This window comes from Dermacentor albipictus, chromosome 1 (genome assembly GCF_038994185.2).
Source record: "Dermacentor albipictus isolate Rhodes 1998 colony chromosome 1, USDA_Dalb.pri_finalv2, whole genome shotgun sequence".
Taxonomy (NCBI): domain Eukaryota; kingdom Metazoa; phylum Arthropoda; class Arachnida; order Ixodida; family Ixodidae; genus Dermacentor; species Dermacentor albipictus.
The window spans coordinates 512,362,874-512,388,056 of record NC_091821.1 but is presented as its reverse complement, the minus strand read 5'-3'; the positions used below and the strand labels follow the sequence as shown (position 1 = coordinate 512,388,056).

The 25,183-nt window shown below is 46.9% G+C and overlaps 1 protein-coding gene across 7 annotated transcripts in view; it reads right to left on the bottom strand.

Annotated features, from left to right (window-relative positions):
* Positions 1-25,183, bottom strand: part of faf (ubiquitin carboxyl-terminal hydrolase-like faf) — a 758,782-nt gene that overhangs the window by 710,853 nt on the left and 22,746 nt on the right. For all 7 annotated transcript variants that reach the window (XM_065437146.1, XM_065437151.1, XM_070532615.1 and 4 more), the window contains exon 2: positions 24,151-24,306. The gene's annotated coding sequence lies outside the window, so the exon portion shown is untranslated. The remainder of the gene's footprint in view (positions 1-24,150; positions 24,307-25,183) is intronic.

Genomic DNA, 25,183 nt, shown 5'->3' with positions numbered 1-25,183 from the left:
CAGATCGGCGATGCTTTGGACCGTTTGCGTCATGCTCAGTTCTTTACCACGTTAGACCTAAAGTCAGGGTATAGGCAAATCGAAGTGGACGAGTGCGACTGTGAAAAACCACCTTCGTGACTCCCTACGGGCTATACGAATTTAAAGCCCTGCCTCTCGGTCTCTGTTCCGCTCCTGCTATGTTTCAACGAATGATGGACACTGTACTCATTGGACTAAAGTGGCAGACGTGCCTAGTGTACCTTGACGACATTGTTGTGTTTTCCAGCACATTCGATGAACATCTCGCCCAGCTGTGCCCTTTGCGTGGACGGAAGACCAAGAGCAGGCCTTCACCGAATTGCGCAAACGCCTTCAATCTGCTCTTGTGCTGGTGCATTTTGATGACACCGCGGTGACTAAAATTCACACAGATGCAAGCAACGTAGAACTCAGAGCCATTCTGGTTCAATGGCAAGACGGTGCAGAATGTGTAACTGCGTTCGCGAGCCGTAGTCTCACAAAACCAGAAGCTAATTATTCAACCACCAAAAAAGAATGTTTAGCAGTCGTGTGGGCCACCAGCAAGTTTCGACCCTACTTATATGGCCGGCCATTTTGAGCAGTCAGTGATCACCACTTGCTCTGCTGGCTTGCTAATCTACGAGACTTGTCACGTCGCCTCGCTTGTTGAAGCCTCCGTCTCCAGTAATACGACAGAACTGTTGTCTGCAGATCTGGCCATAAGCATAGCGACACTACTTGTCATGTTCTCCTATTTCTTTGACAACCTCAGGCTTCGAATTCAATTTGCCATTTCTGGGTGTCGTTGACGTGGTGAGCTTGGCTGACTATCAACGTGCAGACTCTGAGCAGCTTCCAGTAATCCAATATCACGAGGGAGCTGACGTTGTCCCACGCCCACTTTCACGAGGATTGACGTCGTACTGCCTGCAGAACGATATACTGTACAATAAAAATTTTGAGAACAGCCAGGAAACTTTACTTCTTGTCGTTCCAACAGCGCTGCAAGAGGAAGTTTTACAGCCATGTCACGACGGTCCCTGTGAGACTTTGCGAGGGCATTAGAGCACATACGGTAGAAATACTATTTGCCACACCTATATTCGTGAGTTCAGTGCTATGTGCAAGCGTGCCGTGACTGTCAGAGGCGTAAAGTCCCACCTGTCAAGCCTGCCAGCCCTCTTCAGCCTTTCGATCCGCCTCCGGTGCCGTTCCAGCAAGTGGGAATGGACCTCCGTGGTCTGTTTCTCACGTCATCCTTTCCAAAACAAGTGAATAACCATGGCAACTGACTATTTAACTCATTATGCGGAGACGAAAGCTGTGCTACAGGGAACTGGTACTGAAGTTGCCAGCTTCTTTGTCCACAGCATCGTGCTTCCTCATGGTGCACCCGCCGCACACATTACTGACCACGGTGCAGCGTTTACAGCTGAGTTATTACAACAAGTCGTCGCACTAACACATACCGACCGCCGAAAGACCACAGCCTATCATCCCCAAACTAACGGCTTAACAGAGTGCCTGAACAGAACAATGGCTGACACGCTCTCCATGTATACTGATGTGGAACACAAAACATGGGGTGAAATTTTGCCATACGTGACGTTTGCTCACAATATCGCTGTGCAGGAGACCACCGAGTTTACACCATTTGAGCTCGTTCATGGACGTCGCATTACAACCCCCTTAGACGCCATGCTCCCAGTAGACCACGGAGCCACGAGGAATGACATCATTGAAGAGGTCATCGAGAAAGCTGAGGAAGCTCGCCTGCTTGCTCGGAATTGCATCGCACCCAGCAAAATACTGACGCCTGCCGTCACCAGACCCGACGGAATGTCCAGTACTCACCAGGTGACCACATGTGGGTGTGTACACCTATCCGACAGCATGGCTCTCGGAGAAATTGTTGTGCCGCTATTTCGGCCCCTATGAAGTTGTCCACCGCCTCAGTGATGTGAACTATGAGGTGATGCCTCAAAGCTCCGATCTTGGTTCTAACCGACACCGTCCCCGTGCTGAAGTTGTCCACGAAGTACGGATGAAGTACGGATGAAGCTGCACTATGCACGCGAGGGATAAGCAACCCTCACATACCGCTTCAGCATTGTGTACATTTCTGTATGTTTCTTTTTTTGAGTGTTTTTTCATGTTGGCACTTTTGCCTATAGTACTCACCCACTGCTGCCCCCGAAGCGACTGAGTCGGCAGCTTTTGAGAGAGGAGGAATGATGCAAAATAAGTTGGCACGTGATGACATTGGCCTCTTGAGGCAAGATCGAGGAAGTTCGTGGTTGCACACATGCCTTCCGAGGATTAGCCGTTGCTAAAAGGAGAAATTTTGCCAATCTGTCGCTGGTGAACAATTCTAGCCTGTGCTAGCTGGGTGACAATATCAGCAGCATTTTAAGTAAACGTGATTCATTGTCATCTTTAGCCGGCATGCGCCTTGCCAATGTGATTATCCTGACCGAGACATGGTTGTCTAGACAAGTTGATTCTCTGGAACTGTTCACTTGTGAAAAAAATTATATTTACAGATGTGATCGGTGCGAGCATGCATGTGGCGGTGTTCTGATTGCCGTGTCAGATGAAATTGTTTCCTATAACGTGCCTGTAGACACTTCTCTGGAATTTTTTTGCACTTGTATTCGTTTGAATTACAAAGACGTTGTGTTTTGTGCATGTTACCGACCCCTAGTTCCCAGGCTTCCTTCTACAACGACCTCCACGACATCATAAATATGGTCCTTTCAAAGTTTCCGAGGGCTCCTCTTTACGACTTTGGTGATTTCAACCTTCTTGCAATTCCATGGAACAGTCCCTCCTTTTATGTCTTACCTGCTTCATCTGAATGTTCTGCCTTCATTAACTTGTGTTTTACGTTCAACCTTGTACAAATTATAATACAACCAACCCATATTGCATAGACATCAGCCATCATACTCGATCTTGTGCTAACCACCTCACCCGAAAACATATCTTCAATTGGCTTTTTTCCGGGCCTAAGTGACCACAATGTAATTTATCTAACTATGCCGTCACGTTCCCCTCACTCTTCAAGACAATACAAGTTACTAAGAAACTACAAGACTGCGAATTTTCCAGCCATTAATGCAGAGCTAGAGCACTTCAATGGCACTTTCTTCCCACAGTTCTGGACGCGCTCCATCCATGAAAACTGGCGAGTATTTAAAGCGAAAGTGAACTAACTTACGAAGTCATTCCCCTTCATCGTGTTCTAAACAAGCACCCTGGTTTAACGTGATGCTAAAGCACCTGCTTATCTTTGTTATTTGCATATTAATCTTCAGCCCTACTCTTACACTTTCTCTGTTAAGGTCCTCAATCATTTGTTGTAATTCCTTTCCAGTGTTGCTGAACAGGATGTGATCTGCAAACCGAAGCTTGCTGGGATATTCCCTGTTGATCCTCACTCCTTAGCCTTCCCAGTTTAACAGCTTGAATACTGCTTCCAAGCATGTAGTTAATATTGTCACGTATGAGTTTCTGCTGCTCTGGGCAAAAAAATGTTATGAGGTTAAGAGGAGGTTGAAGTGTCTCGACGATCGGTAGATGGTGGTACCCTGACTACTGAGCTACAACCTCGTAACTGTATATATTGTAAATACATATATTTTATTCCCCCGTAACATTTTGGTGGAGGTGCTGGGTACTCTCGCCACAAGCCAACTCTGGATCTTCGCAGCGGGAATTACATCAGTTCCGCTGTTATGGCTACTGACGCTGCCTCCGTCGCTGACGCTGCCTCCACCGCTCAGACACCAGCAGTAGTGCTAACCCAGCTATGTCACACGGGAATCTTCATCGGCACTGGCAAGGTCGACGTCGAAGACTGGCTGATGTCATATGAACGCATCGGCAAGCACAACAAGTGGGATGCCACACTTTTGCTGGCCAACGTGATCTTTTACTTGGGAGGAACCGCGAAGGTATGGTTCGAGACGCATGAAGCAGACATTAGAAGCTGGGACTCCTGCTAGAAAAAGCTACGCTATCTATTCAGAAGACCTGTGGGACGTCAAATGGAGGCCAAGCAAGAGCTAGCGTCTCGTGCCCAGGCATCAACCAAATCGTATGTCGCATATATTCAAGACGTTCTGGCTCTCTGCCGTAACGCGGACGTGGACATGCTGGAGGCCGATAAGGTTGGACACATCTTGAAGGGCATTGCGGATGCCCTTTCCTCCTGTTTTGCAGAAAGTGCTTAACGGCTGAGTCCATCATTAAGGAATGCCAAAATTTTGAGCAGGCGAAGAGCAAACGCATCGTACAATGCTTCAACCACCTTCCGAATATGGCTGCCACTTCCTCCTGCAATGACCCTCCGGCGTCACACAACGACCCTCTGGCGACACATTCGCCTACAACGCCAAGTTTGACGCAGGTCATCTGTCGCGAACTTGAAGTTATGGCTCCAAGTTCTCACTGCCACTATACGCATGACAACATGACCATCTCGCTTATTCAAGCAGTTGTCCGCCAAGAAATTGCAAATATGGACATCCAGTCTGCCGTCCACCCACGTCCCACCCCTACCGCTCCTGTCATTGCCTCTGCTGTACCTTGACAGTCGCTCCCGAATCGATATCAGAACCCCTCTGAGTGGCGAACACCGGATGACAGGCCAATTTGCTTTGCTTGCTCTCGGGTCAGTCACATCTTCCACCACTGCTTTAATTGCCGCTGGTACTCCTCACCTCGACCATATGCCGATTGCCACTTCAACCGAGAACCTCGGCCTCTATCACCCCTCTCTGAACCATATCATGCTGGCCTTCCACCACGGGGAAACACCGCTAGCCACTCGCCCTCGCAGCAACGCCGTCAGTCCCATTTGCCCACACCTCGTCGTCCGGAGGTGCAGCTGCATTGACAACTCGGACAGCGAAACCTCTGCTGACCCCTACTGCTCGACCGAACCTTGTTGAAATTTTTGTTTATGTACCCGTTCAAGCCCTCATCGATACTGGCACTCAGGTGTCGATTATGCGATCAGATCTTCGTAGCCGTCTCCATAAAGTCCTGACACCTGCCGAATCGCCTGCCGTCCGAGTAGCTCAGGGAAGTACAATAGTCATGATGGGAATGCGCACTGCCCATGTTACCACTGCCTGCCGTCCAGTGTTAGTCCTGTTCACCGTACTGGCCGAGTATCCCCACGAATTCTTGGAATCGACTTTCTGACTGGCCATGCGGCACTTATTGACTGTGCAACGGGCACCCTTCCCCTTGAACTGCCCCATTACTTTGCCGACCTGACTGATGACCACAAGTCCCGACTTCGTTCTACTGAATTTGTATGATTGCAACCTGATGCTGCGACTTACGTCCTCATGTCACCTACTCCACCACTTCGAGATGGTGCTTACGTGGTGTGCCCACTTTGCGACGTCCTCCTGGCCCATCAAATAATGCTACCTAGCTCAATTGTAACTCCCATCAATAATCAAGCGTGGCTTCCTCTTCTAAACTTTGGTTCATGTCTGCAAGTGCTTCCTGAGGGTGTATCTCGCTGTGCTATCTCTCTTTGGAAGACTGGCATAGCTGCTCTTACGCCCGAACCACGATTCGACACTGCTGCAGCTTCTGCCCCTCCTACTTAACGCAACAACCAGTTTACACCAATGATAGCTACTCATTTACGACTTACTTACTGATTTTCTCCTTCATGAGGTGATCCTACATCATGGTGCCCCACATCAGCTACTCACTGATAGGGGCGGCTGTTTTCTTTCTGAGGTTGTCGACAACCTTCTTCGCTCTTGCTCCATGTCCCACAAGTTCACGACGGCCTACCACCCACAGATAAGCGTACTTACCGAGCGTTTTAACAGTACACTCACGGACATGCTTTTCATGTACGTTGTTAAGAATGGCCACCTGCAGTGCCGGATTGCCGCCCGCTTACGTCTATGAGGGCAAGAAACCGGGAGCTTCGCCGCCAACTTCTAGCCACAGCGTGACTAAATCGACTTTGTGACGGAATGAGCTCGGCGGGAACTATTGTTCCCAAACTCCCCAACGCTCCACCCGGAACGGCTCCGAGTGCTACAGGGCTCCTCTGACGTCGGCTCCGGACACTGGAATGTGTGTGCCTTTGTGTGCGTAAACCATCCTGCGGGAGGCGGCTAGGTTGCATTGACGAAACGAACGTTCGCCGCCTTGTATCGCCGGAGGGCCGAGTGTTTAAAAAACTGCTGTTGTGCGGATGCTCGACACACTTCTCTTGAGCAGTCAGGTTGGACTGACACTTCTCTTGAGCAGTCATGTTAGACTGATGTGCTTTCTCAAACAGTCATGTTAAACTGATATATATATTGTAAATAAACCTATATTCCTCGTTCTCGATGAGAAGCAGTCCTTCCCTTCATCAACGTGTTCAGCGTGGATAAGTTGGACGACGGCATGGGCCAGCTACCTTCTAATTCATGCCCGACTTCAATCTTGACAACAGATCACGAGCGACGGGTTTGAGCCCCCAATCCTGACAACTGGTGGCAGCGATGGGATGGACTTTGCGACATGGTGCTGTGACTGCGGTGAGTGCTTGGTTCTTGTTTTGACTCTCTAGGCTTCATATTGTGGTTGTTCTGTTTAGAACAGTAGGGAAGCTTGATTGTTGAGTGTTAGCTAGGTTGTGTTTGCCTAGCTAGATTTAGAGAGCAGGATCAAGGCAGTAAAGCAGCAATCATGGAGTTAAGGACACTGCTGAGAGACGAATTGTTGATTGTTGGTGATGAACTTGGCCTAGATGTGCGCAAGGAAATGCTAAAATCGGAATTATTGAAGCTAATTTCCGAAAAGGCCAGTGAGGAAGAAATTGAAATGGGGTTTGAACTTCTGAAAAAAAGAGAGAAGCGGGACAGAGAAAGAGAAGAACGGGACAGAGAAGAACGGGAAAGAGAAAGAGAAGAACGGGACAGAGAGAGAGAGGAACGCGATAAAGATCGCAAGTTAAGAAAAATGCAACTTGAACTTGAAAGTAAACGTTTGAAGGTGTCTCAAGGAAGTGATGGCGCTCTGGGACGATCAAGTGAGGCAGAATCGTACCGCATGGACAGGCTATTAAAGCCATTTGAGGTCGGGACCGACATAGGCTTGTTCCTAAGCAATTTTGAAAGGACTTGCCAAAAGATGAACTTCGGCCTGAGTACATGGCCACAGCGATTGCTGTCTATGTTGCCGTGTGAGGAGGCGGAAGTAATCGCCAGACTGAGTGCTCAGGATGCATATGATTATGTAAAAGTTAAGGCTAGTCTCCTGAAAAAATACCGCCTTTCAGCCGAAGCTTTTCGGCAAAGGTTTAGGAGCACAGGCAAGAAAGATAGCGAGAAATATCCGGAGTTTGCATATAGCTTAAAGGCCAACCTAGTCGAGTGGCTTAAAAGCGCGGAAGCGTACGACAGCAGAGACATGATCATTGAATGCATGTGTCTAGAGCAGTTTTACAAAACCATCCCCCAAGCTGTGAAACTGTGGGTGCAAGACAGAGGGAATGTAAACACTGTGGAAAGGGCGGCCGAATTAGCCGAAGAGTACGCAACCCGTAGAAAGTTGAACGCCGAGGACGGAAACTTGGACGGTCGAAATGGACCGCGGAAACCATTTCCGTTCAAAAGGGGTGCGCAGACTAGATGATCGGAGCCTGTAGACATGGCGGAAAAGCCCGAAGAAAAGAGCGAGGAGAAACTTAACGGAGAAACCGCACAAAATGAACAGAAAAGAAAATTCGAATCTTTCAGACCAATTCGCTGTTACAAATGCCACAAACTGGGACATATAGCTGTAAACTGCGGGAAACCTAGCGTAGTTTTCTCCTACGTGGAGGAAAAAGATGAGAATATGGAACTTTTAAATCCATATCTTCACGACCTGCAAGTTAATGGAAAACCATGCCGAGTGCTAAGAGACAGTGCCGCCACGATGGACATTGTACATTCATCTTACGTGACGGTAGATGACTTCACCGGAGAAGTAGCATGGATAAAACAGGTTGTAGAAGAACAAAGCGTCTGTCTGCCCATGGCCAAAGTCAAAATCAATTGGCCATTCGGGGAGCTAGAGACTGAGGCTGCAGTTTCCAAATTTTTGTCACTGCAGTATCCTTACATCTTTTCGAATCGTTCGAATCAGTTACTGCGTGACAAAGGGCTCAAACTGGGAGAGGGCATAGTACAAGCATTGACCCGAAGCCAAGCTCGTAAGATCGCGGCGCTTTCGGCTGAAAATGCTCAAGCTCCTCCAGCGGAAGCAGAAAATTGGATAACTTCAATACCTGAATCCGAGCCAGGCCCGAGGGACAAAAGAACAGTTGAGGAGAGCCTGCCAGCTGACCAGCTCAATGAGAGCGTAGCACTAGAGTATCAAAGTTCTAGCCTGCAGGAAGAGCAAGCTGATGCACTCACAAGCGAGACAGGGTCGTTATTATCACCGGCCTCAAAGAACTTTGATCAGCTCTTACGTGTGGATAGAGAGTCACTGGCAGCCGAGCAAAAGAATGATGAGAGCTTAGCTAAATTACATGACACAGCTAAAGAAGGCATTGCTAGGCGCAACATGACGATACATGAGAGAGGAGGATTATTGTATCGGAACTACAGAGATCGAAAGGGTAGGATTTTAGATCAGTTAGTCGTACCTACTAAGTACAGGGAGGACCTTTTGAGTCTCTGTCATGGAAATGGGTGGTCCGGCCACCTATGCATAAACAAATCAAAGGAAAGATTGCTTATGGAATACTACTGGCCTGGCTGTTTCAAAGACGTAGAAAACTTTGTAAGATCATGCAACGCCTGCCAGCGTTCTGGTCAACCAGGAGAGACATGGAAAGTTCCACTGAAGGTAGTGCCCTTAATAACAGAGCCTTTCAGACAACTTGTAATAGACACGGTAGGGCCTCTTCCAAAAACAAAATCGCGCTACAGGTACTTGTTTACCATGCTGTGTCCGGCTACCAAGTTTTCCAGAAGCAATCCCTTTGAAAGAGCTCAGTTCCACCGAAGTAGTAGACGCGCTTTTGACAGTGTTTGCACGAGTTGGGTTTCCAGCCGAAATTCAGGCAGATCAAGGGTCAGTATTCACGAGCGCACTGACTTCCACATTCTTGCAGAAGTGCGGAGTAAAGTTAATACACAGTTCTGTCTATCACCCTCAGTCAAACAGTGTAGAGAGGTGGCATTCGGTGCTTAAGCGAGTTTTACGTGCGCTCTGTTACGAGCACAAGGAGGACTGGGAGAACTGTCTGCCGGCAACTTTGTTCACTTTGCGAATGGTTCCACATGAAGCGACAGGGTTCTCGCCAGCAGAACTAGTGTATGGGAGGACACTCCGTTCTCCACTAAGAACGGGTTGTTTGTGCCATTTGGGAGGGACACTGTATCATGTTCACCAGTATGGTTTCGTCCAGGCTGTGCTGCCACTAGGATATGCGTAGGCGCTCGACTGACTTTAGCTGTGTCATGTATATGGCTCCTGCTAATCTGTGCTGGTGAGGTTGAGACAAATCCCGGCCCAGATAAATCTGATCAAGTTCTCGCTGCAATTAAAGAAATGAGATTAGTAAGTGAAAATTTTCAAAAAGAAGTTCTTGGAAAAATCAAAGATGTACAGCTGAGCGTTACTGAAATCAAACGGCGCTTATCTAAGCTAGAAGACAGCTCGGCCGCTGTCACTAACATCTCTAACGAAGTCAACACCTTGGGCGCGATGCTGAAAGAATCTCAAGACAGGCTTCAAAGCATAGAAACAACTCAAACGCGACAGTCTAGCAAACTTGTTGATGACCTCAATAATAGAATGCGTAGAAATAACTTGATCTTCAAAGGTATTGCTGAGCAGACAACGGAAACATGGAAAGATACCGAAGATGTGGTGACAAAGCTTGTAACCACGATCTTGGGAATGTCAATTGGCGAAATCGAACGAGCCCATAGAATAGGAGAACGAAGGGAGAACAACACCCGCCCAATAATTGTGAAATTCTTAAATTTCAAAGACAAGACCTGCATTCTCAAAAATGCCCACAAATTGAAAGATCTTAAATCTGCTTTCGTTTGGATAGAAGAGGACTTTTCACCTAGGATGCAATTTATTAGGAAGCAGCTTAGAGACTTTGCTCGAAAGAACAGACATCCTGGTGAGCAATATAATCTCTTCTTCGATAAACTCCTTCGTAATGGTACCCTGTATTCATTCAACTGCACCACTAGAGAAGTGACTGCTCTTCCAAAACGCCACTCTACAGATAGGGCTGCTTTTTCAAAAAACGGTATAAAAGAAATGACTACTCCCCATGAAGGCGATGCGACCACTCAAGACAACTGACTAAATGTAAAGGGATAAGTGCAACGTTGTCAATTTTGGTGACAAATTTCCATAGCCTCCTTCCAAAGCAAGATCACTTCTGTTCTTATGTCGAAGCATGCTCAGCTGACCTGGTGTTAGGATCAGAGACTTGGTTATCTCCCGATGTTAATAATTCCGAACTATCCTTGTCCAGCCAGTTTTTATTATTTAGGAAAGACCGCATAACTTCAAGCGGTGGTGGGGTAATAATCGCTGTAAGGAAAAGCTTGGAAGCGTTTGTTATTGATACGGAATCGTGCCTGGAAATTTTGTGGATTGTATTATGTCTGTCACCGTCTGTAACTTGTGCCGTTGGGGTGTGTTATCGCCCACCTGATTCACCCGAGGAATTCCCTGAACACCTGAATGAATCTTTAACTCACATTCAGAACAAATTTCCACGCGCACCAGTATTCCTGGCCGGCGACTTCAATTATCCGAATATTGATTGGAAAACATGCAGGCCCCTCCACGGCACAAGAAAGCGTGAATGCCAGAATTTTCTGGATGTGTTAACACTTTTCAATCTGCACCAAATTGTTTCCACACCTACGCGTGGTCATTCGCTTTTAGATCTTGCACTGACAACGGAACCGGAGAAGACATCTGTACACGTTTTAGATGGCATCAGTGACCACATGATACTGCAGTGCGATTATACAGTAGTCAGGAATAAACCAGAAAAACAGAAAAAAAGTTAGATTTGATTATACCAGAGCAAATGTTGACGCTCTTCTTAATGAACTATCATTATTCTGTACAGATATTTTCCACTCTTTCAATATGCGGGATGCAAATGAGAACTGGTTCCTAATTCGTGATAAACTAACTCTGCTGAAAGATAAAGACGTGCCTACGGTCACCATTACCACATCTACAGAAAGCACATGGTTCACAAGAAATGTGAAACGATGCATAAACAAAAAGAAACGGTTGTACGCAAAAGCTAAACTGACAGCATCTGAACACGATTGGAACAACTACCGCACACATGAGCAACTGTGCAAAAGTGAAATTGAATCAGCGAAGGACAAGTTTTATAACAGTGACCTTTCACACATGTTAAAAAACAATCCTAAAAAATTGTGGCGGGTTGTTAATCCAAATTACAGTTAAACTCCTCAGTATCCATAAATAAAGAAGGTACTCTTCTTACTTCCCTTGAAGTAGCAGAGGAATTTAACCAATTTTTCTGCTCAGTATTCACTCATGAGGGCCCCTTACCTACTGACCTACAAATCCCAACGCTGTGCCAAACTATGCCTGACATAACTGTCACGCCTGAAGGCATATATTCTGCCATAGACCGTCTCCCTATTAACTCGGCACCCGGCCCCGATGGTATATGTCCTAAATTGCTAAAAATAGCAAAGCCTGTAATATGCCCAATCTTAGCCGCAATTTTTCAGCAATCTATAGATACGGGCTGTGTCCCAAACGACATGAAAACTGCGCGTGTCATACCCGTTTTCAAATCTGGTGATGCCTCTAACCAGTCAAATTACAGACCAATTTCGCTAACCAACATCAGCTGCAAATTACTAGAACACATAATCTCATCAGCCATCATGAGCTATCTGGCAAAGCATAACTTCTTTTTTGCGAATCAGCACGGCTTTCTCCACAGTCGATCTTGCGAAACACAACTGTTCGAATTAATTACTGACCTTCATCGCGCTGTTCATGCTCACTCTAAAATAGACGCCGTATTTGTAGATTTCGCCAAAGCGTTCGACAAAGTTCCACACAAACGTCTAATTAAAAAACTTGACAATCTGAACATTAATTCGAAGGTTATTTTCTGGATTAACAATTTTTTGGCCAATCGCTACCAATCAGTCTTTGTTAATGGTCATTCATCAACCCTCTCCCACGTTAAATCTGGAGTACCACAAGGGTCTGTACTTGGACCTATCTTATTCTTAGTTTATATTAATGACATAAGCAATAACCTGAGTTCTGCGGTCAGATTGTTCGCAGATGATTGCGTGATATACAGGCAAATAATTGAACCTTCTGATTCACTTCAACTACAATCGGACTTAGACAAGATTAACAATTGGTGCACACAATGGCAAATGGAAATTAATACCTCGAAAACAAAAGTCGTGACATTTACCACAAAAACTGACCCAGAACCTTGCCATTACATTCTAAACGGCATGACCGTAGAATCAGTACCGGTCATAAAATATTTAGGGATCCATTTAGCATCCGACCTTTCATGGAACATTCACATAGATACGGTCATTAACAAGGCTTCTAAAACAGTAGGATTTCTCAGACGAAATCTGCGTTCCGCTAATGCAGACACTAAGTATTTAGCATACACCATATTAGTGCGCTCGCAGTTGGATTACGCCTCTTTGATTTGGAACCCATACCAAGCATACTTAATAGCAAAATTAGAGTCTCTTCAAAATAAAGCCTCTCGATTCATATCGAAGAACTACTCGCGTACGGCAAGCGTCACTGAAATAAAGAAAGCTCTCAAGTTACCTCCTCTTGAAAAACGTAGAACGCTTTTCATACTGTCCTTTTTCCACAAATTATATCACAGCCACTCTTCCTTTGCTATATCCCGTCTCACGCCAACGCATTGCATATTCCCACGCATTGACCACCAACTCAAAGTCGAACCCATCTTTGCTAGCACTAACCTCTTCTTTCATTCGCCGCTCGTCCTAGCCATGCATCAATGGAATCTTCTGCTTGGCACCATTGCATCTGTCATTGATTACGAAGCGTTTGTAACCAGCCTGAAATGTCACCTTGAGCTGTAACCTTCATTCTTCCCCTCTTTTCACTTCATACATGTGTGTGTATATATAACGCTACTCTCTGTAACAATTGAATGTTTGTTGATTATTGTTGATATGTATCTTTATATTTTGTTTTTCTCTTCAACATGCTGTTAATGGTGAGCGACTTCTGTACACATCGTAGTACTGCGTTGCTTTGTACTAACTGTTGTTCCCCCCCCTATGTAATGCCTGCTGGGCCTTTAGGGTATTTGAATAAATAAATAAATAAATAAATAAATAAATAATGTTAAGAGAGATGTGGGAGGAAAGAGGGGAGAGCCCAACAGCGGTTGAATACGTGCTAAAATTGCTGGAACGGCTAAGCGCAACCCAAGAACTAGTCGGAAAGAACATGGGAGTAGCTCAAAAGAAGGCCAAATTCCATTACGACAAGAATGCGAGGCTTCGTACGTTTAACGCCGGAGACCAGGTAATGATCCTCAAACCTTCAAGAAAGAACAAGCTTGAAGTTCACTGGGACGGGCCTGTTAAAGTGTTGCACAAACTTTCAGATACTAACTATGCTCAGAAAATGCCCAGTCACAGGAAGGAGGTGAGGATATATCACTGCAATTTGATGAAGCCGTATATAGAGCGGAGCGGAGTCGTTAACTATACCATCAAAGAGCAGGATGGTACTAGTACCAAGTTTAAGGAGTATAGGGCGACCTCCAACTCTGAAATCGGCCTAGATGAAGTAGTAGAACACTTGGTAAGCTCGCACGCTCTAAGACCCGAGCAGCTTGATGAGCTAAAAGAGGTGTTAGGGGAATATCTCGACAGATTCAGCGATCGGTCGGGTAGAACCAAACTAATAACGCATGAAATTGAGCTGAAATCAACCGAACCAGTAAGATCAAAGCCTTACAGGGTGTCTCCAAGACAGTGAGAGATTATGGAGGGAGAGATACAGCGCATGCTAGAGTTGGGAGTTATTGAGCCCGCTGAGAGTGACTACACGTCTGATGATCACCGGGATTGGGACTGCACCTTACCCTTCGTGACGTTTCCGTACAATTCGTCATGTCACGATATTGTTACGTAGGAAGACGCAGACAAAAAGCTATGTACAAATATATTTACAAGGAAAATACGCTGCGCTTGGCCAAGAGACGACAGCCCGCGCAAGCTTCTAACCGTCGTCGTCGTCTTCACACTGCTGGCCTTTCGTGATCGCACATATTGTGCCGTAGCACTACCCCCGGCTGCAAAAGCGCCGTCCCGGAGTGACTAAAGATCGGACTCGGAAGCAGTGTAGTAGGCCTTGAGCCTACTGACGTGTACGACATCACTAGATGCCACAGGAGAGGACGAGGTTGAGCCCACAGGAGCAATTTCGTAAGTCACAGGCGTCACCTGGCGCAGCATGCGGTAGGGCCCTGTGTATCGCGAAAGAAGCTTCTCTGAAAGTCCGACGTGACGAGAGGGCGACCACAGGAGCACGAGCGCACCAGGTGAAAACTGTACGTCACGATGGCGGGCGTTGTACTGACACTGCTGAGTGGTCTGTGAGGCCGTAAGTCGAGCACGGGCAAGCTGGCGTGCATGGTCGGCGAGGGCGATGGCGTCGCGCGCATACTCGCTTGTTGAGACCGCAGCAGGAGGAAGTGCCGTGTCTAGGGGCAAGGTAGGTTCGCGACCGTACAGTAGATAAAAGGGAGAAAATCCGGCGGTGTCGTGCCGGGAAGAATTGTACGCAAATGTTACGTAAGGAAGGGCAATGTCCCAGTCGTGGTGGTCCTTGGAAACGTACTTGGCCAGCATATCGGTAAGAGTACGGTTTAACCGCTCTGTCAGGCCATTGGTTCGAGGATGGTATGAAGTAGTCAGTTTGTGTTGAATGGAACAGGAACGCACAATGTCAGCGATAACTTTCGAGAGGAAGTTTCGACCACGGTCAGTAAGCAGCTGTCGCGGGGCGCCATGAAGCAAGATAATGTCACGCAAGAGAAAGTCCGTGACGTCAGTGGCGCAGCTGGTAGGGAGAGCCCAAGTGATAGCGTATCGGGTGGCGTAATCAGTCGCGACGGCTACCCATTTGTTCCCAGAGGATGACGTGGGAAAGGGACCGAGCAGGTCTAATCCAACACGAAAGAACGGTTCCACAGGGACGGTGATCAGCTGGAGATGACCGGCAGGTAGCACCTGAGGTGTCTTCCGACGCTGGCAGGGATCACAGGCAGCAACATAGCGTCGAACGGAGCGAGCGAGACCAGGCCAATAGAAGCGGCGGCGGACGCGGTCGTACGTGCGGGTTACCCCAAGATGTCCTGCAGTGGGTGCGTCATGCATCTCAAAGAGCACAGTCTGTCGTAGATGTTGTGGCACGACAAGAAGAAGATCAGGGCCAGCAGGGAGGAAGCTCCTTCGGTACAGAATGCCGCCCTGGAGGACATATCGGCGAACGGATGCGTCGGGAGGCGTAGAGCGCAGACGCTCGATGAGTACTCGCAGCGATAGGTCTCGGTACTGCTCATCGGCGATGTTAGCGAAGGCAGACACAGAGAAAATGCCGTCGGCGGTACTACTGTCGGCGTCGTCAGGCTCGTCTACCGGGTAGTGAGACAGGCAGTCAGCGTCCTTGTGTAGTCGGCCAGATTTGTAGGTGACAGAGAACGAATATTCTTGGAGGCGTAAGGCCCAGCGACCAAGTCTTCCGGAAGGGTCTTTCAATGAGCATAACCAACAAAGCGCGTGATGGTCTGTAACAACGGAAAAGGATCGGCCATATAAGTATGGGCGGAATTTCGCAACCGCCCAAACTAGGGCCAGACACTCACGCTCAGTGATGGAATACTTGCGCTCCGCGGGTGAGAGGAGCCTGCTGGCGTAAGCGATAACACGGTCGTGGCCACGCTGGCGTTGTGCCAGTACTGCTCCAATTCCGTGACCGCTGGCGTCAGTACGGACTTCGGTAGGCGCAGAAGGATCGAAATGGGCCAGAACGGGAGGCGTTGTGAGAATGTCGATTAGATGAGAGAATGCAGAGGCCTCGTTATCGCCCCACTGTAAAGGAGCGTCTTTTTTCAAAAGGTCGGTTAGTGGTCGTGCTATGGCGGCGAAATTCCTCACGAAACGGCGGAAGTACGAACAAAGGCCGATGAAGCTGCGCACATCCTTGACACACTTCGGAACAGGGAAGTGCGCAACAGCATGGATCTTGCCTGGGTCCGGTTGCACTCCGTTCGCGTCAACGAGATGTCCAAGGACGGTAATCTGCGTCCATCATGCGTTCAAAAGTGGCAGGAGCGTTACATAGGCCGAACAGCATCACCTTGAATTGATAAAGACCGTCGGGTGTTACAAAGGCAGTCTTCTCGCGGTCGAGATCGTCCACGGCAATCTGCCAATAGCCGGAGCGAAGGTAAATAGAGGAGAAATAGCGAGCACCGTGGAGGCAGTCAAGGGCGTCATCAATCCGAGGTAGGGGATACACGTCCTTTTTGGTAACCCTGTTAAGGTGCCGATAATTCACGCAAAAGCGCCATGAGCCATCCTTCTTTTTCACCAGCACAACCGGTGACGCCCAAGGACTACATGACGGTTCAATAATGTTCTTGGCAAGCATTTTGCGAACTTCTGCGTGAATAACTTGACGCTCCGCTGGTGACACTCGATACGGGCGGCAATGAATAGGAGGGGCATCGCCGGTATTAATGCGATGTTTGACAGCTGTTTGGGCCAACGAACGATCGTTAAAGTCAAAACTATCTTGGTAGGAAATCATAACGCGGTAGAGCACACGGGCGTGCTCGGAAGGCATGTCGGGTGCAATCATTTTCTGTAAGTTGGCGATGGTACAAGTTGCCGACTGCGACGGTAGAGGAGGATCGGCTGAATGGTCGTCTACTGAAATCGATGCTACAGAGTGATCCTCGAATGAGCAAAGTTGGCCCAGAGAAATCCCGCATGGCAGCACTTGTGTCGTCAAGCCAAAGTTGACCACTGGCAGGCAGACGCAATTCGCCGTAATAGATAAAACAGTATGGGGTACTGTGATCCCGTGTGTAAGGAGGACGTCTTGCATAGGAGCCGCGATGTAGTGACCGTCGGGGACTGGTGGGGATGACACTAGGTCAACGTAGGTCAGTGCCGAAGGTGGCAAGCGAACGAAGTCGGCGGAACTGAGGCGACTGGGGTGGGGTCAGCAGGATCCAGAACAGGCAGGTCAAGGCGGAGAGTACTGGTGGAACAGGCGATGAGAGCAGAATGTGCGGAGAGGAAGTCTAAGCCGAGGATGATGTCGTGGGGACAGTGGGCGATGACTGTGAATAGCACGATTGTTGAGCGATCGGCGAAGGAGACGCGGGCGGTACACATACCAATTACGGGGGCTGATCCGCCATCGGCGACACGGACAACAGGCGTCGTGGCGGGCGTGATAATTTTCTTGAGCCGGTTACGGAGGTCAGCGCTCATTACGGACAAATGCGCTCCAGTGTCTATGAGAGCAGACACAGAAACACCGTCGACTTGCACGTCAAGAAGGTTCAGATGAGCGGGCAAGGGCAGTAGAAGATTTGGCGGCGTAGGGAGCAATGCAGCGTCACCTCGAGGCGCTGCATCGTCTAGTTTTCCGGCTGGGAGCGGCGTCCGAAGGGAGTCGGCGAGTAGGAGCGACGGGGCTGGGGAGAGCGAGATTGTCGTCGTTGGGGTGAAGGCGAACGAGATTAGGGGCGGTTCTGGAATAGGGGCAATATTACTGGTTATTCTCCATTCCATCTACTATATGACCGTGACCCACTGCTGCCTCTTGACTTGCTGCTCCCTTCCGATACCACCACTACCACATTCTACGATTACGACGACATTGCTCATGCGGCCACAGCACAACGAATTGCCCGTGACCATTTTCTGGCGTCTCAGATTGGCCAAAAGCACCGTTACGACAGTGGTCATCAGGACATTCATTTCAGCCCTGGGTCACTTGTCCTGCTTTGGTTACCTTCTCGTCGCGTCGGCCTTTGCAAAAACTGCTGCCACGATACGTCAGGCCATGCCGAGTTCTTCACCAAGTCACCAGCCTCACACGAGATATCACTTGCGACTTCGACGTCATCTACCCCACCAAGAACTGATATTGTGCATGTTTCGCGACTAAAGCCCTATAACTCACACACTGATTCGACACCCTAGGAAGCATCGAGACGATGCTTCTGCCGCCGGGGGTTAATGTCACGTACGAGTTTGTGCCGCTGTGGGCGAAAGAACATTGTGATGTGAAGGGGAGGTTGAAGTGTCTCGACGATCGGTAGATGGTGGTACCCCGATACTGAGCTACAACCTTGTAACTGTATATATTGTAAATACATATATTTTGTTCCCCCGTAACAATATCATTGGAGAGATTGTCTCTCCTTACCTGACCACTTTCTTGATAGGTAACTTTCTACTTTTATTGTAGAGGACCAAGGTAGCTGTGGAATCTTTGTAGGTATTTCCGAAGATATTCATGTATACCTCCTGCACCCCTTGACAGCATGATGCCTCTATGACTGCTGGTATCTCTACTGCATACAATGCCTTTTCATAATCTATGAAAGCCATATAGAGAGGTTGATTGTACTCGGCAGAATTCTTGATTACCTGGTTGATCTTAGTGAATAACTTGTACAATACTGAAATCAAACTAATGGCCGATGCTCTACCAATAGAACTACCACGGCGCTGCTTCCCCATCCACTTTGCTTGGGTATCTTTGCCTCCTAGTAGAACCCTGGGAGTGTTAGCCAGCGCCACCACTCACAGACCTATGCGGCGGACGTGGAACGTCCTTTTTGCCACAGGCGTCGCGAGAACATGATCTTTTTGGGTGAAGGCAACTGGTCAATAAACCCACGCATGCTACCTGAAGGCATCAATGTTGCCGAATTCGAGACCCAAGATTCGAGATGCTCACGAAATGCGAAGGTTGTGGGTTAGGTTCCCACCTGCAGCAAGTTGTTTGTTCATCCACTTTAATTTCCATTAATGTATAGTTTCTTTACTTCATTTATTAAGCACAACCAATTTCCCCTATGTTGTCCTTGGTGTCGGTGTTTGTTGGCTTCTCGTGATATGACTAATAAAAATCGGGCCCCACAGTTAACCCCCTTTCTTCTCGTTTATTACATAACGAGGGTCTCGAATCCGGCAACATTGATCCTTCGGGTAGCACGCGTGGGTTTATTGACCAGTTGCCTTCACCCAAAAAGATCAGGTTCTCGTGACGCCTGCGGCAAAAAGGACGTTCCACGTCCGCAGCCAAAGTCTGTGAGTGATGGCACTGGCTAACACTCCCACGGTTCTAGTAGGACACATAAATACCCAAGAAAAGTGCATGGGGAAGCAGCACCACGGTAGCTCAATTGGTAGAACATCGCACGCGAAATGCGAAGGTTGTGGGTTCGGTTCCCACCTGCGGCAAGTTGCTTTTTCATCCACTTTAATTTCCATTAATGCATCGTTTCTTTACTTCATTTATTAAGCACAACCAATTTCCCCTATGTTGTCCTTGGTGTCAGTGTTAGTTGGCTTCTCATGATATGACTAATAAAAATCTGGCCCCTCGGTTAACCCCCTTTCTTCTCATTTATTCCAATGCCTGATAGTTCCTCAAAGAGTCCTGCTAAGCTAGTATCACCTAAGTAGGTTTGTGTGTTGAACGTTACCAGGTTCAGCTTCCAGTGACAGCCTGTCCGGATCCAAAGATTCTTAGCACCCTCTGCCACGTTGCAGGTCTGACCGCTGCCATGGTCAGCCGCTCTGCAGCAGCTGGGGACTGAGGGGAATGGGTTAATTGTAGGGGTCATGAGGGCGTTAATACCTTTAGTGTCCCTTTAATGTCCACCGGCCTTCCATTCAGACAGTTCTTTATCACTGTGCACCACGACATATTGACTTGTAATTGGTTCACTGCGTTTGATGTTCTGCATTTCTTGAACAAGGACAACTGTCACAAATGAGATGGTGGCCTACGTCTAAATTGTCCACATTGCCAGTTACCTATGCAACACAAGATTCTTGACACTCCAAATATGTCAGGTGCAGCTTCAATGCTGAACATGTAAAATAACTTCCTCCCTTGACAGTAGCTTCTGTACTAATGATAGTGGCACATCTTGATCATCATAAGCTGAAACTTGCTCCAGCACCATTTTGCAAAAACAATAGCAATGATGCTGGCTTTGACAGTAGAACATTCTCAATGCTGTGACAACGGTTTTGGCTTTTCGTTTGACTGCAACATGAAAGCAATATTGGACCATTTTTTCTTTTTTTTCAAAGAAAGGTGCATTTTACAGTCATCTATTGTGAGCTGCTCTTTTTACAAGGCATATTCGAAAAGTAAGGGCTGTTTGCATATAAATAAATATTGGCAGGTCAGAACCAAGTTGTACACATGCAGCACCATATGTTGATTGCTTGCAAAGGCACTGAAGCTATAGTTTTTATTCAGTAGTCGTCTGCATGTTGGTCAATGCAGATGACAATGTGTGCAAAAATCGTTGCGCCCGCCAGTTGCATAGTGCAAGCTGTGATTTGATATTTGTGTGCAAGAGGATCGTCAGCTGCCTGAATTCATCAGGAGTTGTACCTTGCTTATGGACCTACAGTAATGAGTGACAGAAAGGTTAGACAGCGGTGTCGAGGCTTCAAAAATGGTTGCACAAATGTATATGTTGCAGAGTGGGGAGGCAGGCCCACTATTCAGATCGATTAAATCGTTTAACGGACCAAGAGTTGCGATTTAATCGATGATTAGTGCTCTGGCTGATAAATTTACTTTTGTTGGACACACCACTATTTACACGATGGTATCGGAAAAGCTTAGATATCACAAGTTGTGCACAAGGTGGGTACTGAAAAAGCTTAATGACCAACACAAAGAGCAAAGGATGTTAGGTGGATGAATGTTTTTTGACCGCTATCGACAAGACGGACATGACTTGTTTTCCAACATTGTCATAGGCAACAAGATGTGGATAACCTACACCAACGCAGAAACAAAACAACCGTCGATGCAGTGGCATTATTCATCTTCACCAAAACTGAAAATTGTGCAAGCAATCTGCTTAATCGAGTGGGAAACCATTTTCTGGGATGAAAAGGGAGTACAGATGGTTGATTTCGTAGAATGTGGGAAAACAATTACAGCTAACGGGCACCCCCCGGTGTTCTCCTCCAGAGAGTGCCACTCCAACACAGCTTTATGTCCATAGCACTTCCCTTTAGCACTCTCGTTTTGAGGCTCTGCCAGCACTGGTGTGCCTAGCACTGACATATGCCTCGAGTGCCTCCAGCAGCTAGTTGCACATCAATTTTGCGGGTATTTGTGTAGCACATATTGAGCAACAGAAAGCTGTATAGGGTGTTTTCATGTTGCTCTACAATTTTCTCATTGACACTTTTCATCTAAATATAATATTTGAGAAGTTGATTAATTAAGAGTAATTATGTAATCAGGCAGAATGCAAAAAATCATCTGAGTATCTACAAGCGACAGCAAACATTACCTTGGTTCTGTACAGTGTAGGGATGCGCGACTCTCACGTGTCCCCTGATATCTTGTTTTCCCGCACAGCTTCTGTCTCCTGCAATCCGGCTTCACCGCGTGGCCTAATGCCCGCGGCAGTCGGTCTGGTTGAAGTGCAGTACGAGAGATGGCGTGAGTGTTGCGCTGCTAAGACCACAAAACGGTGGGGTTACTTGGGCGTGGGAAGGAGAAGGCGCTTCCTCTTTGGCTCGAGGTCGGCAAGCAGCGCGGACGTTCCACACGTGCGCCGATCCACGCTTCTGCGAGACCGTCTCGCGAGGCCTCGTGCGAACGCGCCACCGTTTGCATGACCGTACGCGCGAACGACCAGGTGTCGGTAACCAGCATGGGGCAAACATATTCGCTCGTTATCCGGTCGCGGTGGGTTTGACTTCCTAGATTTGTCGAGCGCCCATGGGCATGTTTTGTGGATAGCAACTCGGCTAGCAGGCATTGATCTATGAAAGGGGCATTAAATGCCCTTGTGATTGTTTGCACTACTGTGTTGTCGTTCCTTTGTCCCAAGAGTACGGGGATGAGAACCCCACACTGCACAGTTATCGAACGTCGCTCCCATGGCGTCGTCCCACACGGTTGCATCGCAAGAAAAGCGTCGTGCTCAACACTATGCCACAACCGCACTTCAATTTAGTGATGAGGACTCGAGTTATAATTCCGAAGATGACAGTAAAGCAGATTCAAGCTCTGACAGCGACGATGTTTCAAGTCAGCATGGGACATCCGCAGCTGTTCACCGGTGAGTTTCCTTTATGGCCTTGAGCGGTCTTCTTCCTTGTGCGTGCTTATCTGTCTATCTTTTTGCACAACCTGAGAGCTCTACTGATTATCTTCAGGGTGCATACATCACTCGGTAATGATATGCTGCCATTGGCAGCAAAGAAACTTCCATGCATGTCAAGAAGGCCGCCCACAGCGCATCTCGGCCTAGCGCTACGGATCAGCGCAAGGCAGTTTACAACAGTGTAGGATTTCTTTCTATTAAAGTCAATCTGCGAAAATGCAAACAGATATGCTTGGATGCATAATCTACCCAGCTACCCTGAGAGCAATCGGTCCTGGAAGACAGGCATGACCCTAAACGAACCGGTGAAGTACGTTCCTTGGACTTCTCATCGGACCATCCTCGGAAGATGCCGAAAAGGCAGAACTGCAAAATGTGTTAAGAGGACCGCAAAGTTGAACAAAAACCAGACGTCTTGTGGGAAAAGTGCGAAGTGCACCTATGCTTCACAAAATCCAGGAACTGCTTCAACGCATGGCATGAGCGATGAACTGGTCTGTTTCCTTTTTGTATCTGAAGAACAATGGTCTACTGAGCATTTATTTTTTCAGACAGTATTCCCGGGTTATTTATCTTTGAAATATATATTCTGAATTTCTTCTGATATTATTGTTTTTTGCAGATGTTATGTTCTTTATTGTTTTTATCAACTGGCAGCAAAGATAGCAATTTCTAGAATTTTTATGTTTTACCAAATAAATTTTTTTGTTTAGCAACATATGTTTTTGGAAAGAGCATTTCATTATGCACAATATGCTATGCTGCGATGTGTGCTGGAATATTATTTGTAGTGGTAAATAATTTTTCCCAAGACTTACAGAAAAGCGACCATTTTTTTGTGGTAAAGAAAGAGTTAAGGAAGTCCCTTCTACTGAGCACCATGTTTACAATTCCTTAATTAAAATATTGACCTTCCAAATTATTTATTAAATGTGAATCAGTCTGAGCACAAAATTTCTAACAGAAGTTGAACACACCTGGTCAAAACACATTTCAGGAATAGATCGCCAAGTCCTGGAAAGAGCTTCAGAGTAACTACAACATTCATTTCGAAGAAAAAAAACTGCACAACTTTTCTGAGTAACAATAGGTGTGGAACCATGTATTCAAGAGATCAGGCAATAACATATTGGGCCAACTCGAAATGGTAGCAAGTCACCCTTTGCTCAACCTTACCTGAAATTGCCCATAATATAGCACAATTCAAATCCCAACATGGAACACTCTGCTCATTACAGAACAAATAATGGCATTTGCCTTGTGGAAGAATTACAGGAAAATTGAAGAAACTAGCTAAAAGAGCTAGAAGGTGTTTGAGGCACAACGTAAGACATGGTTGAAGAATCGATACCAAACAAGCGCACACTCGCAATTGATTTCGTTTATCAGGAAATTGGTGACAAGTGTGTCAGTGTACTTACACACTGTCACTATACACGAATTAGTTTTATTTCTTTGGTGATAGGATAATTTGTGGTGGACCTGGTGGTAAGTCATTCATTGTGTTGTTATGCTAATGCCTGGGATGTTTACATAGTGAAGAATTAAAGAATTAAATCAGTTATGTGCAGTCATGTCTATTCTTAGTATGTGTCTTATTTTGCACCACAAAGCCCTTCTAGTCATGTACCAATTAGCGTGACAGCAAACGTTACCCTAAACTGCGCCTCCCGATTCCCGTTTGTAGAGCAGCATGCTTCACAGTGGTGCCGGCTATGCTTCACTGCGAGATGAGGACGCACCAGTGCTGTAGGGAAAGGGAGGGGGGAGGAAGCAGTGCTCAGCTGCCAGTCATGGTCCTCCACAGGGGCCTGCACAGAGATGTGTGAGCAAGCTTTGTTTCGTGGGGCACAAGCGATCACAGCACAGTAAAAACAGCTGCACCTCGCACTTCTGTGGGTGAAGAGGCATCAAATCAGAACAAAAATGGAAAACTCAACACATTTGAACCAGGAAGCTGTCACTTTACAGCTATCCTCTCATAGGTCAATGGAATGACTAAACACAGCTACACCAATACCCTCTCACTTTAGACATGAAGCAGCACACAGAGTGCTTGAAAGCATGTTTGGCCAGCCTTCACCATAGTGCCAGCAGCAGCTAGCCAAGCCAGCTTCCTCAACACACCTTATACTTCATTTTTTGAATACTAAGTTTCCATGAGGCAACTTCTGGTTATTTTCAGTTCACACACAATTCCAAAGTAAAATTATGAGTAAATTTTTCCTTCACTTATACAGCAGGCACAATATCTACATCAGGCTCAAAACACTATAATTGCAAATTAGCCTTTAGCTAATATGGTAATACAGATAACAAGGCTAATACCAACATGCCCAAACTTACATTCTTTCAAATTATAATAACAAAATTTCCAGACTGCATTTGTACTAGATTAGTGTCAGGTTGCCATCAAATTGCCTAAGACACCAATTATTACTAGGCACAAGAAATTCTTTCACCACCTTCCGTGTGCCAATGCCGACAATTGTGCATTACTGCATGTGTAGCGAGTACTAAAATTCAGTGCATGAAATTGCATCAAGTGAGCAGACATTGTTCACTGCACACCGACTTGAATAATTGAATGTTTGATTATTTGACAGAAAATACAAAGAAGCTGATTTTCCCCATATTCATTACTTCTCTCCACCTTGCGGGTTTCCACAGTACTACGTCAAACTCTTG